At 38.3% G+C, this 18,696-nt stretch overlaps 1 protein-coding gene across 1 annotated transcript in view; it reads left to right on the top strand.

The window, feature by feature from the left end:
• Positions 1–18,696, top strand: part of PDZD8 (PDZ domain containing 8) — a gene marked incomplete at both ends in the record, with an annotated part of 48,866 nt that overhangs the window by 23,124 nt on the left and 7,046 nt on the right. The gene's annotated exons all lie outside the window — the stretch shown is intronic.

The following is an 18,696-nucleotide window of genomic DNA, read 5'->3' as shown; positions in this document are numbered from 1 at the left end:
AACAACTGGCTTCATAAAAAGAAATCACTGGAATGAAAATGAGTGTTATGCATTTTGCCTTCTACTGTCTGAGTTCAGCTCTCTTAAGCTCTGTGCATTATATTTGACTGCAGTTCTGAAGTTCAGACTGTTTTCTTGCTGGAGCAGCCAGAATCTGGAATATCTCTTCAATCTCTGTGATCAAATTCCATTTTGTGTTGCTTTTAAAACTCTGTGACAACAGCTGTGAAACTTGTTCTCAGCTTACTTATACTGTTATCCCTAGAAGCGTATGTGACTGAGCATCAGAAAGACAATTGCTTCCCATTGTCTTAGCTGCTATATTTTCAGTCAACTGAAAAATAGGAGTGGTTGCCCAGAGGTTCACTCTAGCTCCTTTAGCCACCTTGAGCATTCATCACAAGCACCTTTCTGAGCACAGCATGCAGGAGGTGGGCAGGGAAGGCACAAGCAGGGAGGAAGCCAGTAGTTGGCACGCAGGCAGAGAAACTGCTGAGGTTTTAAGTTTTGAAGATTTAAGAGCCTGGTTGGCAGCCAACACCACAGAGAATAGTGGTAGTTCCTAGAGTTATCTCCATTTATACTAGCTCCTGGCACTGTGAGGGCTGTTTGGCTGTGAATTAGCTGTGTTAGCTCCCTGAGCTCATTTGCTGCATGTTAGCATCTGTGCCAGAGCAATTTCAAAACGTGTTTTTGGCCTCTTGTTAGCAGGCATTGTGGCATTGGTGTGTTTGTGACAGCAGATGGCAGTAGAACTAAACTGGTGGTGGGTAGAAAGACACCTTTAAAACTGCAGAAAAGTACTTGGGCTCACGTTCTGTTTGAGCACCTGAAATGAAATGGCAGGTTTCTGAGTTTTCCATCCTGAAGAACTATGACTTGAGATGTAAGGAAGTTTGAGTAGCTGTGTCCTCTGCGGTCTCATCACTGCCTGCTGAAAGCAGTGGCTCCTTGGTGAGCTGCTGGATCTGTAGCTGCACTGTCAGTGTGGGGAACTCACTGTGCTCAATCACCTGGAATTTTATGTCACTGAAGAGGTAAACTAACTTTTAGGATCCTGGTTCTAAAGATCCTGATTATGGTTGAATACTGAAACTAAAAGCTAGCACTGGGCAAAGCCAGTTTGCTATGCAACTTTTATTTATCATGTTTAATACAATCATGGGGGTCTCTTTTCCTTAGAAAATCAGTTCAATTATGCAAGTTAAGTTAAAAAATATTAGGAGACCTTCCTGGATAGCAAGAGAATTGCCAATTCCTTCAATAGAATTAGAACTGTTGCAAACATGCTTAGGTTTGGAACTGACTTTTCTGAGAAACTGCAACTGTGTGAAGTCTCTCTTACATTAAATCCTTCTTTTAAATGACCATGTCTGCAATAATTAATTGAGATGAAGTTGTTAAAATGAATATCAGAAATTACGGAGAAGAAATGATAGATTAAGTTGAAGTGAAAAATAGTTCAGTAGATTCTGGTTTAAATGTTTGTTTTCTTGTAGTATCATATAGGCATGAGAATATATCCAATGAGGCAGGTAGCATTCTACAAAGTTCCTGAGGAAAATTCTCCTAACTTTCTGCACTTATTGGCATTTCCATTCTTTTTATTATATTAGTAGTAGTGATAAAAGATTAGACAGGTTTAATACTTTGCAATAAACTTGGTGAGACTTTAGTCTGATCCAATATTTATGGAATATTAGCAGATGTCAAAATTGCTTCTGAAAATAAAGTGCTGTGTTAGTGAAGGTATCTGGACGATTACTGAAGTATCTGTTGTAATTCAAAGATGTTTCTTGCTTCTGAGCTATTTACCAAATCAGTCTGAAATACCAATAAAACTTCAGAGAAATGATTTGGCACATTCCCGTGTGACATGTAAATATTCTTAAATACCTTAATTAGTACAGTTGCTGCTGGAATTAACGTTAATCACTGCATTGCTGTGGGAAAATTATTTATGGATAGGATATAGTCATTAGACAGCATTAGCAGCACTGGATTACTAGACAGGTGTTCCACAGCTAAAACTGTACTTATGTGTGTATCTAACTACTAGCCAGCATTTACAGACTGGGGGGGGGGGGGGGGGGGGGGGAGGTTTTTTTTGTTTGTGACAGTGTAGAGTAATAGAGGGAAGGGTCTGAACTGCAAGACGAAATGTATCTGTTCTATGGGTTGTTGGGTTGCGGGTTTTTTTGCTTTGTTTTTGTAATAGAAATTCAGAAGCATACAATAATTGCTGTTGATTGTGAAATAAGGAAGCTAGATAATTTTAAACAGCTACGAGGGAACACATCTTAAATTCTGATTTCAAAGTATTAGGCTCCTTCAGGTTGCACTGCAGGAACGTCCACACTTCTGTCATCTGAAAGGCAGCAAGTGTGGGTGGGAGGGTACTTTGATTGGGGTTCTACCTGCTTTTTTTTTTTTTTTTAATAACATTTTTTCAAATCCCACTTGCTCTTTTCTGTGTACTTTCAGAGGTCAGCACCGAAGTAACTGAGGGTAAGGGCAGTGCCATCTGCTCAGTATGTTCTGAGTTTGTGTGTGTCTACATACACACACAGAGACCACAGTCTTTGCTGTTTGTGGGAGGTGATTCTGGCAGCTATGGGCTTCTACACGTGAATACAGTGGTAACTTGTGAAATTGCTTTAGGTGGGCTGATTGGTACATTTTAATAAAAACAAAATGGATATTTCTTGGTCTTTCATAAAACTAAACTTGCTTTATCAAGGCTTATGGGAAACTAAAGGTATTCCAGTAGTGACGCATAAATATAAAACGTGTAATAATGTAAATCAAATTCAGCACCTTCTGAAATGAGTTGCCTGAGGATACTCAACAATAATGTCAAATTTTGAAGCAACTGTGAAACGTTAATTTGTAAATACACAGAATTAAATGCCTCACAGTTGGCATTTCGGTCTGCTTGTTTAACAGTCTGCCATTTCAGCATTTAATCCTACCAAAAGAAAGAAGGAGGATTAAAACAAGGGAAGCTTTTTCAAAATGTCACTTTTTATGAAAATTCATGATCTTGTAAAATTTGATAATATTAGTAAATTCAATGGGGAATAGTTCTGAGATTTGTGCCTTACATAACGTTCTGTAATCCGTCTTTCAAATAAACTTGAAGGCCATCAGGATTTTTTTCTGGTTCACCTGAAACATTTAAGCTTTTTGGACTGGAGGCCTCAGAGCATTTCTGCTCCTCTGTGATTTAATGAGACCTTCTGTAGTGAGGGCCAAGTGTCAGGTCTGCATTTTGGTCGCAACAACCTCAGACAGCCCTACAGGCTTGGGGCAGACTGGCTGGAAAGCAGCCTGATGGAAAGGGGCCTTGGTGTACTGATGGACAGTCGGCTGAATATGAGCCAGCAGTGTGCCCACGTGGCCAAGAAGGCCAGTGACATCCTGGCTTGGATCAGGAATGGTGTGGTGAGCAGGACTAGGGAAGTCATCCTGCCCCTGTACTCAGCACTGGCAGGCCCCACCTCGAGTACTGTGTTCAGTTTTGGGCACCTCAGTACAGAAGGGACGTTGAGGTGCTGGAACAGCAAGGCTTGTGAAGGGCTTGGAGAATATGCCCTCTGAGGAGAGACTGAAAAACTGGGGCTGTTTAGTATGGGGAAAAGGAGGCTGAAGGGAGACCTTATTGCTCTCTTCCAGTACCTGAGAGGTGCTTACAGCGAGAGCGGGGTTGGTCTCATCTCACTGGTGGCAGGTGACAGGATGAGGGGAAATGGTCTTAAGTTGTGCCAGGGTAAGTTTAGGTTGGATATCAGGAAACACTTCTTTACAGAAAGGGTTGTTAAGCAGTGGGATAGGCTGCCCAGGGAGGTGGTTGAGTCACCATCCCTGGATGTGTTTAAAAACTGTTTGGATGTGGTGCTCAGGGACATGATTTAGTGGAGGGTTGTTAGAGGTAGAGTAGTATGGTTAGGTCATGATTGAACTCGATGATCTTCAAGGTCTTTTCCAACCTGAGCGATTCTATGATTCGATGAACTTTAAAACAAAAGCAAACAAAATTACTTTTTTGGTTCATGTGTATTCAGGTGGTCCAGAACAAAGTGCTGCTGCCACAGTCACAGTGTGACCTAATACTGCCTGCTTGTATGAAAATAAAAATAATTCAGGAGATACACACCATGTTCTTGGCATGCATATCCTGATTGAAAAGTAGAGTGCTCCACAGCTTGCTGCAGGAGGCAGTGTAAAAAGCATCAGCTGCGTCCAGGTCTATAACATAGCATATATGCACATTCTTTCTCCCCACAGCTGGGCTTGAAATTGTGAGCTTTCCTCAGAGCACTTGTTGTTCTGCGGTGGGTTCTGATAGCCTGCTATGAGTCTGACCTTCTGGCTTTCACATTTAAAATATTAGGAAAAAGGATTACAAAGTAAAACAAAGTGCTGCCCTCCTTCCACACTATTACAGAATGTACATAAAACTTTTGAGTTTCATCAGGGATTAGTTCTTCTGTTCTTTCAACACTTATTACTGACCTGATAAGCATTATTCATTTTAGCATTTAATGTTCATTTTCACTTTTTCCTTAGAGGTTACTCATGCAATTACCAATCTCTGGTACGTATTCTCTCATTTTTACTTTCATATCTTCTATATCCTTTAGATAGTACCTAGTCAGAGTAGAAACTGTAAGCTTGTCTTATTATGCAACTTCACATTTCAAATAAACAATTACAAAGGAAGTACAGCGTGATCTCTTTTCGTTAAGAATGCTTGCAAAATACAAGCCAGGCACCATGCTGTAGTGCATCACTGATGCCCTGTGCTGATTTACTTCTTTATTCTTCTCACCTGCTCAAAACATTGGATGTGGGAAAGAATTCTAAGTAGGTTTTGCAGCAGCTGTGTTTCTTGTTTGCAAAGAAGTTGATTTACAGTGATAGCCAATCTTGCTAAATAAATAGATGGCTGGCTGATGCATGAGAGCTAACTTTGTTTGTGTAAACAGTGTGGCCTATTGTAAGAGAGATAACAGTGTTTCATTGAACAGAGTAAACAAAATGGTTTCTGGGCAATTTAGTACATTTTGGGAATGACTTTCTAAACTATGTTGTTATGTCCTGTTGTGATGTTGTGCAGCCAGGAAGCCAGCAGCTGTGCTGGTGGGTGCTGCATGTGGCTGCAGTAGAGGGGGAAGGATGGGGGTGGAAGGCTCAGGGCTTTCCTCCCTTTGAAATGCTCTCTTATGAGTGAATCATCTGTGCAAGTTCTTCCTGAGGGTCATAATGCCCAAAAGTAGGTGTTTGGCTTTGTGGTGTGGTGACTATTATGTTAAATAGGTGGCTTCCAAACTCTAGAAGTCTGATGTCCATTTTCAAAAATCTTTTATTTTTTTGAAAGTCAGGCCTTTTACTGGCATCACATTCATCCCAAAGTGTTCTTTCTCACTTTGGTATATTCAGACTCAATTCTTTGGCTCTGAAACACATGGGGGGAAAAAAGAAAGACTTTACTGACTTTAAATGGAATTATTATATGGAGTTTCTTTTACCATCTGACAGAGTGACCAAGTGTTTCATATCCAAGACATAAGCTGAGAGACATAATATTGAAACTTTATCAATTTAAAATGTGACAATTTGTATGAAGTTGTTCTCTGAAGCAATTGTTTGCCTGTCAGGGTTCATGGAAATGATTCATAGAACTGAGTCTTTAATTTGGAGAGTCTCTAACTTACAGTAGGGATCTGACTATCCATCAGTAGCAATTGAAGTGTTAGACATAGGCTAGAGTCTGGTTGGTGGGTATGTGACTTGAGGCTGTACTTCTTTTGCTCATCTACTTTGGCCTAAGCGTTGTACACTTAGAAGGGTGATGTGCATAAGCACAGCTGTTTATATTGATTTTAAGTAGTGATGAGCATCAACCTCTTTTCTGGTTCTCTGTATAATTCAGATTTCTTACCTAGTAATGGCCCTGTACATCTGTGTTCCTGTCCTGGATTTCAGCAGCTACCCTTCTGTTCTAATGAGTTTGAGAGATGGTATTCAAATCTTCTTGACTGTTTTATATGTAGACCACGTTAACGTGTCCTTAAAGTACTCGTTAGTAGAGAAAATCTCAGTACTTAGGTCTGATTCTCACTGCTGTTGTAGTTGGTGTAAATACAAAAATTACATTCGATTAAATGAGTGTAATCAGGCTAAATGCCAGGAAGAAACTTGAATGAAGGTTTTGGAAAATATCCTTATTTAATTAATTGGCATTTAATTAATTATATATAGTACAATAATTTCAGAATTAAAGATTTCACTGAAGAACCTACTATTCTTTAATATAGGTACTTGATGTCCTTCCACAGAAGGAAAATGAATGTTCATACCCCACAGACAGTTGATGTGTAGTGGTCTGAAATTGTGGTTGAAGTGTCAAAATACAGGGCTATGAACTACTGAATGACTGCAAAGAAAGCCTTTAATTTTGTGGGAGGAATTCCTTATTCTGAGTACAGTCTTATGTCATGTTGCTATCTTTATGAAGTCAAATGAGTTAAGTAGTTCAAATTCTTGGACTCGAGGTGCTGTGTTGTTACATGGGTTGTGTCTCACCTTTCTGGAATGCTGTAATTATTTCTCTGAACATTGTCTCAAATTAACTATTCTTTTTTTTTTTTGTTTGTTCTTTTTCCCTCTAATCACAAGCCAAAGCAGAAATCAGTTGCTTGTCTCTTGGTGTTAAGTCTTTTACAGTCTTTCAGGGTGTTGCTCAGCATCTGGAGGTCACACATTGAATGAGGATGGTGTTTGGAGTACACGTTACTGTTATTGTTCTCATTAGTTACAATACTGTGGTTGTTTTCTGTCATTGATTCTATGATTCTTAGAATTGCTCAGGTTGGAAAAGACCTTAAAGATCATCAAGTCCAACTGCAACCTAACCATATTACCCTAAGAATAACAGGGGAGAAATCTGGTTTTGAGGGCAAAAGTGCGTGCTCTGATTAATAGTACACAAGTGGTTGTTCTCCCTTTTTGGGGATTACTATTTTTAAAATACTTTTGATAATGGTGGGAAAAAAAGCCTGAGCAGGCATTTTGTAATGCAGATGTGGTATATAACACGGGCTCTATAACTATGGCAGACAGAAATGAGGAAGTAATATGGGTGGGCAGCATAGCAGTTGCCCTACAAAAGCCTGGAGGATCAAAAATGCAATTGCTGCTTCCCATCACGCAAATAAAACGACTAAAAGGTCATTCCAGTGTACAAAGGTTAGGGAGAGCAGCCCGATACTCTGCAAAGGACACCTATGCATCGGAAGTAATCAGAAGTGAGTCATCGTTTTGAAAAATGGAGCATTTCTCTTAATGCAGGCTATTAAAAGGCTGCCTCCATTAAATTTTAGGTAAGATAAATAGACTCTTTGAACTATGATGTCTTTAGAGATATCTTAAGCAAAAGTCAGTATCTTCAGACCTTTACTCACGTCATCTGTTTCCATTTTTAGCTGCTTAGCTTTTAACAAATATAACATCTGCACACCCTCAGATCCATTTGATGTTAATTGAAACTATATATTTTCTTTAGCTGAAGGAAGAAAACAACCCCCAAAAAAGCCTCTAGAAATCTGAGGCTGGACATCCAGAAAGCTTGAATTTTTAATTGTTTTTAGTTACAAAACTATTTTTTTTATCTGAATATAATTATATATATATGCATATTTTATGTACACACATACTTTTAATGTTGGAGTGTGTATGTGTGTGCATGTATATATGTGCATTTATGTATATATAAAATCAAAAGTATCAGTTGTTCTGCAGTTAAATTTACATGATGATTTTTTTTGGATAGCAAATTGACCCAATGTTTAAAAATGTAGTTTGTTACAATAACTTGTAACTCATGAGACATTGGCCTGGAACTTATCTGGGACTCATTTGAACCTACAGCTCTAATCTTGTAGGAGAGAGTCAAGAAATGCAAAGATGATGGATGGTTAGCAGAGCAATTGCAGAAATTTGGTTCTAGGTTCTCAGGTAGTTAAATCATACATCTGTGGGAGTAAAGCAAGAACAGGATGTACAGCAGCTTGTAAACTCAAAATACTTACATAACTATGAATTACATCCTAAGTAAGCTTAGGAATACAGTGTTCACAACTTCCTAATACAGCCAAGCATTGTAATCTTCTCAGCCTCCCCTTAAAACTGATGATTTCCGTTGATCTCAAAGCTGATGGAAATTTGTGGATAAGTAGAAACAAAAATGCACATACGCAGTAAGAGTTCAATAATAGAATAAGTTACCTGCATAAGAAGTAACATAGTAAAATTATAAATTAATGTTCAGTCACTTGGTGCTTCTGTGAAAATGTGGAGTCAACATTAATTTGAGCTATGTAACCTGTTGTTAGGGGATACGAGATGAACCCTGTGACAGGGATGTTAACAGATGGTGTATAACGTTCTTTTACTCAGAAGTTTGAATTTGAGACCTGTTTATAGACCATAAATGAAGCTGACCACAAGCAGCAGAGCTCGGTGGAGTTTAAGTTTGGCTGGCTGCAGTGCAGGTTGGGTTGGAGGAGCCCTTTGTGATGCAAATCACAGTTCGGGGAGCAGAGGCCATGGGAAGCTCAGCCTCTAAGCACACACCTGATCTGAGATAAAAAGCAAATGCAGACATGTGCTTTAAATAACTCTTAAATTGCAAATTCCATGCTGGCGGTTTGCTGCTGCTATCTCTTTTGTCTCTTGAATGAGCTGAAAAACCATAGATTTATATTGTTTTCATCTTGCTGAGGTTTACTTGTTAAAGGTTATCCAGTTTTTTTTCCCTTCTTTTTTTTGAATAGCATAGTAAATAATGGAAGTGCATTGGAGGCATGGGTAAAACTTGGTCCTGTTGGGAGGCAGTAACTTAAGTTGCTTGTCCGTGGATTTAGATCATGCAGTGAGGTTGATGCTAAAGTTCTTTACAGTAAAGATTGTAGAAAGAAAGCAGTTTGCAAATCAGCATGGGAGAAAAAACTTGGAGTGCTCCAGCTGTGTACGGTAAGTAGTTGAGGGGGTGGAAAAAAAGGACTGTGGGCAAGGGGGAATAGATCTTAAACTTGTAACTCAAATCCCACAAAATGGAATAGGAGCAGGTAGTGATGACGTGCAGGTGAATGTGTTCTATCTAGGTGACCTTGTTTCATGTGATGTCTGAAACAGAGCAGTTATGTTTGCTTTGGAGGTCTTTGACCTGTTGCATTACTACGACGGGGTGAAGCCCAGTGCTTGAGTTTCCTTAGCTTTGCTGTTCTGCTTAAAAATACAGAAGAGTAAGGGAGAGTTAAGAGTTTTTGTTGATTGCTGGCAGTTTGTTTTAAGAGCGACTTTAATGTAGGGTGTGAAAAAGCAAGAGTTCAGACAGTTTTGACCCAAGGAAAATTCTGTGCTAGAGTAATAGGGTAGGATGTGTTGGGAGTAATATACTACTACATTGTATGTTCGACTGGGGGAGGGGGAGGGGGAGCTTTAGAGGGCAGTTGTAAGACCTCTGTTGGCCAAGCAGTCTTGTCAGTCAGCAAAAATAAATGGCTCAGAAAAACCCTTAGAGTTTCTTTGAAATTTTCCAGTAAGGAAAATACTCAAGGCACTGGGGAGTTCTCTGAGCAGTACTTAGGGATGTAATATCTGTTAATTATTAAAAGAAAGCGGGTGCAGTATTAAGGGAGAGCAAATAATACCCATTAATGTGGTGCAGGAGACCAGGTGTGATGATAAATAGCTGCATGAACAGACCAAAGGACATCTAACAAGGATAAAATCACCACCACAGTCATTGCAGTAGTAAGGTCATGGGAATACAGCAGCTGTAAATATTTGGCTAGCGTGGAATCTTTTAATGTACCTAGTTAATGTACATATTATCTATAGGTAGTAGAAACTCGAAGATACTTGTAATTATACTATCAAGAACATTAAACAGCAGATATACTGACTATAGCAATTATATATATAACTACCTGAAATTGAGCCAATTTTTCTGCTGTAGTCAGTATTTCTGCTGTTTAATATATTAATATTAATAATCTATTAATATATAAATATATAGTTCCAAACAAGACTGAACTCTAGCTGAACAGTGTGTCTGGTTATTAGACTAGAGCCAAGGTAATGTGGAGTGGAAGAGACCTTGAGAGGTAATCTGGTCCTTCCAGATCACAGCAGGGTTATTAAATTCATTCAGACTACTTCAGACTAAACTGCCCTTTTCACTTGAGACCAGTCTAGGAGTATTTCTGTACTGATAGACTCAGAGTAATATTTCCTTGTATTACAGATAGTCCAGGCAGGAGGCAGTTCTAGCCTAAATACTCTTAGCAAAGCAGAGGAAATAATAAATGTATGATGTTCTTGTTTATTTCATTTCTGCAGTCTGGCTACAGGGGATGTTTGGACAAAGCATGGGAACATCTATGATGGATTTTCATTCCTTGCAGACAATATCTGAACAAAGAATATTTTTTAACAATTTTACTTTTGCCTGCTTTGATAAATGTTTCTACTTCCACAATAGTTTTGAAGTTTTAGCTGTTGAAGAAGAATCACAAATAACATTTTCTGAAAATATGTTTGTGATAACAAGGAATGAATGTTGGCCACTGTTGTAAGCGAAGATGGTGAGATCCTTGCCAACTGATCTGTAGAAGTGTATTTGGAACCACAATCTTGGCTACATGTGATTGAGATAACCAGGGCTTGTAATTAATTCCTGAACATAAAGCTGCTAGGAGGAAACAAATTTGTAAAAGGTCACTAAAAGAGTATTCTCTTAGGTCTAATAAATGGAATGAAAATAAACCACACTTACCATAAAGTAAAGAACGTGTTTCCAGCTAGGATCACACAATTTGCTTTTTACAAAGATTAGTTTCATTTTGGATTTTGTTTGGCCAGCTGGGACTGCAAACCTGTAGATGCACTGGAAGAAGACCAAATACACTCTCTTTTGTGAGTTCAAAAAATAATGAAGTGGACCAAAGAGATCTGTTGATATTGCCAAGCCACCAACCCAACATACACAAAATACTGTTTCCAGTTCAACTCAGAAGTATGTTCTTCTTTCAAAATGGAGGAAAAAAAAAAAAAAAAAAAAAAAAAAAGCTTCTCCTGAAAGTAACCAAATTAAGTCCATGTTGGTATTTTGTGACTTAGCAGTGTAGAATTCTTTCAGTATAAATCAGTATAAATTATCTTCTGGAACTCTTCTTCCAATGGTATTCAAGTATGTAAAGTGAAAGGCTTTTTTCAAACTTCTAGAGTTCAGGAAGAAGGGCAAGCTGTGCGTGATGGAAACACATGTTTATTCATTAGGATTTTCTGACACTGAAGGCTAGCAGACTTCTAAGTTTAAAATTAAAGAAGAAAAAAAGCACCATACTGCCAATTTTATCTTCCCAAATGGTATGTCTCACAAAAAAAGAGAGTTCTTTATACCTTTCTCTGTCAGACTAGATAGTAATATTTGCATGGCAGTCATTACTGAAGTATAACATTGTGCACAAATAGCTATTTAAAAATGCAAGTGTGGCTTTTCAAGTAGTTTGTGTAAATAGTTTTAATAACCAGAGGTCTGCAGCAGTGAAGCTATGGGAATTTGCCACGGTACCTCACATGTGGACGTGCAGGCAGCAGTTCTCTAGTACAGGCTAATTATTTTCTCTCTCTGATTTTCTTTTCCTCCACTCCGTAGATGTGGTGGTTTTACCCTTCCCCACCCCCACTGTATGACTAAAAATAATTTCCTGACTGCACTGTACTTCAGCTTTCAAGAATGTTGTAGAGATTGAATGTTTTCTTGAGTTAACGCATCTCTTGCTCTCACCAAATACACCAAAGAGTGAAGTGACTATTAAGAATTGAGAGCAACTTATAAAGTAAGTTTGTAGTTTTGCATCCCAATGCTTTTACTATATTTCACCTCTTTTACTTTATTGACTTTATTACCATAAGCAATTTCATCCTTCATCACACTGCGCATTTGTTCTTCTATGAGGCTCTAATTTCTGTAATCTGTAGGTATTCAGATCCTATTTTTATTATCAAGATTTCTAACTTAGCTTGTTCTTATGGTCAGAAAATGCACTTGTTTATGGTTTCATTGTTAAATATATATATATATGTATGTATTTTTAACTTGTGCTTAAGCTAAACTTTTACGTATTTTGCTAGCTCTGTTTTCAGTGCACGCTCCACTTTACTGACAACCAACTTTTAAAATAGTACTTTTCCAGTACCAATTTAAATAAGAAACAGACTTGGAATCTTTAGTACTGGGTGCACTGGTTATGAAAGTGAATCTTTCTCAGGGGAGTTTTCAGAGAGCTCTTAAATCACAGTGCAGCATTTGGTAAGGTTGCAGCCTTTGGCTGCCGAGGGCCTCTGTTCCACGTGCAGGCAGCACTGCTAGCTTGTCTTTGTCAGCCAGGAGACCTTCAGTGATGGTCATGGAAGTATAGCACTATAGACTCATACTAAATACACAAATTATTTTTTGTACAGGATGTTTTCATCAATTTCTTCGATGTGATTTCAGTGTCTTACTCATTTGATAAAGCTCACTGAAGTGAATAAATCTGAAATACTGATACATAACTAAAAAAAAATTTTAAAAATTGTGTTTTTGTGCAGATTCTATCCAAGTAAATAAACAATTACCACCTTAATATGTAAGAAAAAAGCTGTCCCTAAGTATATCTTGTAATGCATGTGTGTTTTACAGTCTTCTCTGCCCCTTGTTAAATATACATTTTTGAAGACACGTGTATTTCTCAAGCACCCTGTAGTATTGGATAAATCTTTGTTCATTTTTTAAATTGAACGGGGAATGAGTTGTAAATTCTTCTGTTGAGCTAATTCATGGCAATCCCAAACAAGCCTTCTTTCTGGTGACACAGGAGAGAAGGGGAAATTGAAATAGGATGGGAAATTGAAATAGGATGATCATGTGTTATGAAATCTGCTGGGTATTTTTCTTATATATTTCACTAGCTATCAGTAAGATCTGTTGTTAATTTAAAAATAAGAGTGCATAAAACCAAAGTATGGGAAGTGGTGAGTACTAAAGTAAAATGAAAAGTTTTTAAACCTGGCTATTTGGCACTTTTGCATGCTTCAGTGGCACTACGGTATCTCAAATGTGTGTGGCTCTTTTTTTGTTTGTCTTTCTGTATTTGTTGTGATGCTACCTTCAGAGGCTGGGTAAGTTAAGGGAGAGAATTCTGCAAGAATTGTGACAAAGTCAAGTGCTTTAATTAGTATTTCTTTTTGTTTGGGATTGTTTCAGTGGACATCCATTGTAATTGGGCTTGTAATTGTCTGAAATAGTTATCCCAGTTCTATTTTCTTGCCAATGTGCTATCTATCTACAGGGAACAAATCCTTCCAAGTGTGTGATCCCATTGTTTCCATGGAGAGAAAAATATAACATGAAAACTTCAGACCTTTGGATCCTCGAAGCGCTCGTAGAAGTTCAGCTCCATAGTTTGCTAGCGTGTTGATTCTGCATGCAGCTCGTGTTCAGTTTCTGAATCATTCTTTTGATAGACTGGGAAATGATTTTTGTGTGTTTGGGAGGAGGAAAATTCTGGAAATGTTTCAAGTGCAAAACAAATATAGCTAAGTATTGATTTTTCACAGAGAATTGTCTGTATTTGACTTGGTGTGAAGACCTTTTCAGTTTGTAGCTGTGGCAATTTTCCTAAGTGATGAATGGTAACAGTATGAAAATGTGGCATGTAGGTGTGCTGTTGTCTTGGTGCCACTAATTAGATGTGACACTGAGCTCCTATTTTGCTGCCTGCCAGCAACTTGTGCCCTATAACCATAAACAAATTGATTTGACATGATGTGTTCAACAGAATAACCAGAAATAGATGTATGGTCCTGGAAATCTTTACTGTTTATTTAGTTATGTTTATACTGCAGTGTTTTGTCTGGAACTTAATTAAGTTTGCATTAAGTGTGATTTGGATTCTGTTCTACTTAGAGGAAGATTATGATGTACAAAAACTTGTTCTTCTTGCAGTAATTCTTCAGCACAGGCTGGATACAGATCCCCAGCTTTTCCAGGGTTGGCACTGTAGAATTTCTGCAGTAAGCTGATCTGGTTTTACCAGGTAACAGTGGGCTGGGGACAACATGTGTAACCAGAACTCAGTTTTGATCCAGGTGGACCCTCTGTTTAACCTCTAAAGAGTTGTTATAATGATAAATCACATTATTGTGTCTCCTTTAGTTCCTTTGGCTTCAGCCACTTCTGCGGGAATGTGGGAGCCTGAAAAATGATCAGGTCATATGGGATGTTGGTTTGCGTTTCGCTGTAATGGCCATTTAGGCATTTGTTAATATTGATGGGAAGTGTAGCAGTTGTCAAGAAGGTGATGTGAGTACAGGGTGTAGAAATCACCAGCTGTGATTACCTCAAGTCATCTATTACTTTACATTGTCCAAGTAAGTCAAATAATACTGCTTGACTTGACTTCCTCTCTTTTGCCATGAAGCCTGGTGTCAGAACGCCTTTACAGCTGAAGGCACACAGTGCTGGAGCCTGGTGGCAGGGATGGCAGAGCCCTGGCCTTGTCCCTAGGCTAGCTGAGCAAGCTGCTGCTGCCCTGCAGCACCCAGCTCTTCCTCAGAGCAGTTTTGTCAGCAATTCTGCTCCTGCCGTGAACCTGTGGGTTTTGGTGAAGACTCCCAGGTGAGAAGTATTTATGAAGCTTCTGCTGTCTTATGAAAGTGAGCTGTACTCCAGATGTGACTTTCTGAAATTACTGTTACTGAAAAGAAAACTCTCTGCTCCAGAGTAAAATAAACGTATAAATAATGTGCTCATTCATTCTCTATGTTTTTCCTTCAGAAATGTAATTTTTAAGCCTTTTAAAATGTAACTTTTGGGCCTTTCAGTGAGAACTAAGAGTTAAGATTTGTACGTGTTAGAAAGCAGTGTTGTAGATTTAATTTCCATGGAAACTGCCATCTGTGATGACTGTACAGACAGTGGGTAATAACTTTTTCATATTTCTAATTTTGATGGCAGTATCCACATCAGTAATCAGATTGATGCTGCTAGCTGCAACAGGCAGGCAGTGTCTTTGTGTGAAGCAGAAAGCTCTGCGTGGTGCCTATTGATTGCACTATGAAAAATTCTACCCAATGTTCTAATAATTTGTCTTTATTACATGAAGATTAATTGAATTGTTTGATAAGGACTAGTTAGCTCTAATATAAGCAAAAGTAATTACTAGCTGCTGTAGGGACTTCCTTCTGATATATTTACTTGAATGTGTTCTTTTGTTTTTCTCCTCCACCTCTGGAGTGATGAGCAAAACCCCAGACCTTTCCGTTCTGTACATGTACTTAAAGCACCAAACACTGCTATGTTCTCATTAATCTCACATATCTGTAATTTGTGCAACAATCAGTGCAACAATTTAAACCAATTTACGCAAAGGAAGCCATAAGGAAGGTAAACTCTATTGATTCTGTCTTGCATGCAGTGCTAGTAATCATCTTGTTCCTTAACAAGCACTTTCAATAAGCTTATTTCAGTATTTGTTGTTAGCCTGCCCAAAACTTTTACAAAATACTCATGTAACTGAGTCATCCTGAAGTAACACCGGAGGAAGCCTTTTTTCTATCAAAGGCATGAATGGTGGTGCAAGATTTGCAGAAAGCAATCTTTTCTATTTTTTTCTGGGCCAAAGGAAGACACTCCAGTTGGGTTTAATAATGAGCAAAAGGATGTCAGAGCACTTAGAGAAGAGCTATGTTGGTGTTTGTACAAAATTGCTCTCCAAAAAAAGCTCTGCGCATAAAACTGAAGGTCAGCATTGTACCTGCCTCTGACACTTCCAAGTTAAATGCATGTTTTCCAACTCCTTGTTTGTCTTTAACTCTTCCATTCAGCTCGTGTAATTACTGTTCAGTAAGAACGCCTCAGCAATACATAATTGCTGAACAGCTCACAGTTTGCATGTCATGTAGCCCGCTTCCTTGTGCCATCAGCAAATGCAGGTTAGTGTTGTTTCAGGAAGAGTGCTTGCAATGCATCACAAGAGCTGGTGGAAAATAGCACGTAGCTTTTTGCTTTGTGCAGTACCTAGCTTGTTCTGTTTCTTGCTGGTGACAAATGTTTTTGGTGCTCATTGGGTAGGCGTGCAGCTGTTTAACGTTACTGTTGTGAATTGTCACTGTGATTCCAGACAAATAGTGTGTGATGGTGGAGTCAGACACATGCATAACAGTCACAATTTAAAAGAGGTGATGCAGAACAAAAAATAGTGATGCCCACTGGCTTTCTACATCACAGGACTAGTAAAAATAAATAAATAAATGAATAAATGTATCTTCTTCCCTAAAGAAAAATGTGGACTGCATTGCAGCCTTAGTTTGATGTAATTGTGTATCTATCCATGTGCATGGACTGTGATTCACAGAGCCAGAAGAATTACCAGCAAAGGCTCTTTTTCACTGTCTCTATCACCATGAGAACTCTTTCAGTTGTTTCCAATGCTCCACAGAAAACAAAATTGGCTACTGTTGTGCAGTGATTCCACTGCTGGTAATCCCCATCTCTCTTTGTGACACATTTGCTGTACAGATTCCTTTACTGATAATGTTTTTGTTTTGTTTTTTTACTGTGGCACATACTTTATTTAAAAATCGCATCTGTTCATAGGAAATTGTCCCATGAAAATTGCTTCCAATATAAATGACTTGATCTGAAACTCTTATTTTTCAGGCAGTGCTTTCAGTTTGCCTGAACATTTTCACTTTCCAGAATTTTCCGTCATCACTTCCAACCTCTTTGTATTTCCTGAGATTTGTTCAGTCAGAGATGTCCATTAATCAATTAGTTATTAATTCTGACAGGCAACTGTTATACCTGTTTTCTATGGCTGATATTATTCGTAGCAGCTTGGATAAAGTTCTGTGTTATACTTAAGGATATTGGAAATGGTCAAGAAGAGAAAAACAGTAAAATCTTAGATCCACACTGTCAAAGCAATTGAAAGAAGGACCATTCTGCTGACCATGCACAGTACAGGACTGTGATATCGATATACCTGAATAATTCAGATCAAGTTACTCTGTACTAAATCTAAATACAGTCTTTAGAGTGGGCTAATTCCTCCTGTGCAGCTGCATCAGTATGAGAATACAGGCTAGCACTGTTACAGCCAGTGTATTCATTCTATGGCATAGTCACACGAGATGGGAAGAACTTTTTGTTCCCTGGGCATTTCCAGATACCAGCAGAGGCACTGATTCTTTTGAAGGCAAAGCTGTTTGCCTTCAAATATATAAACTGCTCTGAGAGGAGGGGAGAAGAAATGAAGAAGTGGAGTGCAGGTCGTGCATAGGACGAGCTGACTGCTGGAACTGGTCACAGCTTAGGAAAGCAAACAAACAGGTGAACAGTTTGAAATGGCTGTGCAGCTCCTGTGTGTTGCTCAGTTGTACTGAATTTTGTATTTGTTTTGCTGTATGTTATTTGTGTTGCTGTATGCTCTGTACCCAGAGGATCACTTGGCAGTTCCAGCCTAAGTTTCTGAAGAAATCTTTTTTTTTAATTTCCATGCAGCTGTGCATATCAATACATTTATAGGCATGTAAGACGTGATAGCAGTGAACCTAGGTTGTAATTGTTGATGATCAATACATACTGTATTGATTACTGAGCTATTTAAGCATTCATAAAACAAGGCTAACTCTCGGATGCTCAGCAAACTTTCTTCTCGTCTGTTGCTGAGAGTTGTCTCTATGCCTGGGAAATTAGAGTCTGTCATCGTGGATTCCTTGGTCAATATCCACATCAGACAGTTCGTGCTTAGATTGAAATCTTCTCTGAACATTCAGAACATTGCTTTTTTTTTTTCTGCTTTTTTTTTTTTTCTTCAGAACACTTCTGGTGTTTGTGAGGAATGTTTAATGAGTTTGGTGATCCCTGCTTCCTTTCACTGTCTGATCTAACCCATATAATTAAGCTAGCAATCAATTCCCCATGTAGGTCATATTATCGAGATCTGTCATTATAGGGTTGAAAAAGCAACAATTTTTGACAGATTATATACCAGAAACTTTTTTTAATAGTATAAATATGAGTCTCCTGAATAGAAGCAACTGCTTCCCAGTTTTGTTCTTTAATGTTATTGTTCTGACATGAAATATTCCTTCCTTGCCTCACAATATGAAGGGATCTCTGTAATACTTCATAGGCACATTGTAGACATTTTAACTCTAATTTTTCCCCTGAACACATCAGAGCATCCTTGCAAGAATACACAAGATCCTTTATAGTAACTCTCATGAGTTGGAAAAAGTTAAGCTTTTATCTGCAATACAGCATAGAAAGTGATGTGTCAATGACATCATGCAGCATGACAATGAGCAAAAAATATTTGTAGAAGTATTAATCTTTAGTTGATGTAAATCAGAAAGATAAGATTTCTTGTACAGTGTGAGGAAGCATTTCTTGGTGTTCAAAATTTATTGTCCGTATTTTTTGACATACATTGTCATCTTAGAAACTCAAAATGAAAGTGTTTTATCCAATGCTAACTTACTGTGGTCTCATCACTATGATGTATTATTGATGATATTCTTACCCCTGTATCTAAAAAGTACATAGGCGAAGTTTTAGAAGCAAACAGTAGATGAGAT

Source organism: Tetrao urogallus (assembly GCF_951394365.1).
Source record: "Tetrao urogallus genome assembly, chromosome: 5".
NCBI classification, from domain to species: domain Eukaryota; kingdom Metazoa; phylum Chordata; class Aves; order Galliformes; family Phasianidae; genus Tetrao; species Tetrao urogallus.
The sequence above is the reverse complement of the archived record's forward strand: the minus strand, read 5'-3'. Positions and strand labels throughout refer to the sequence as shown.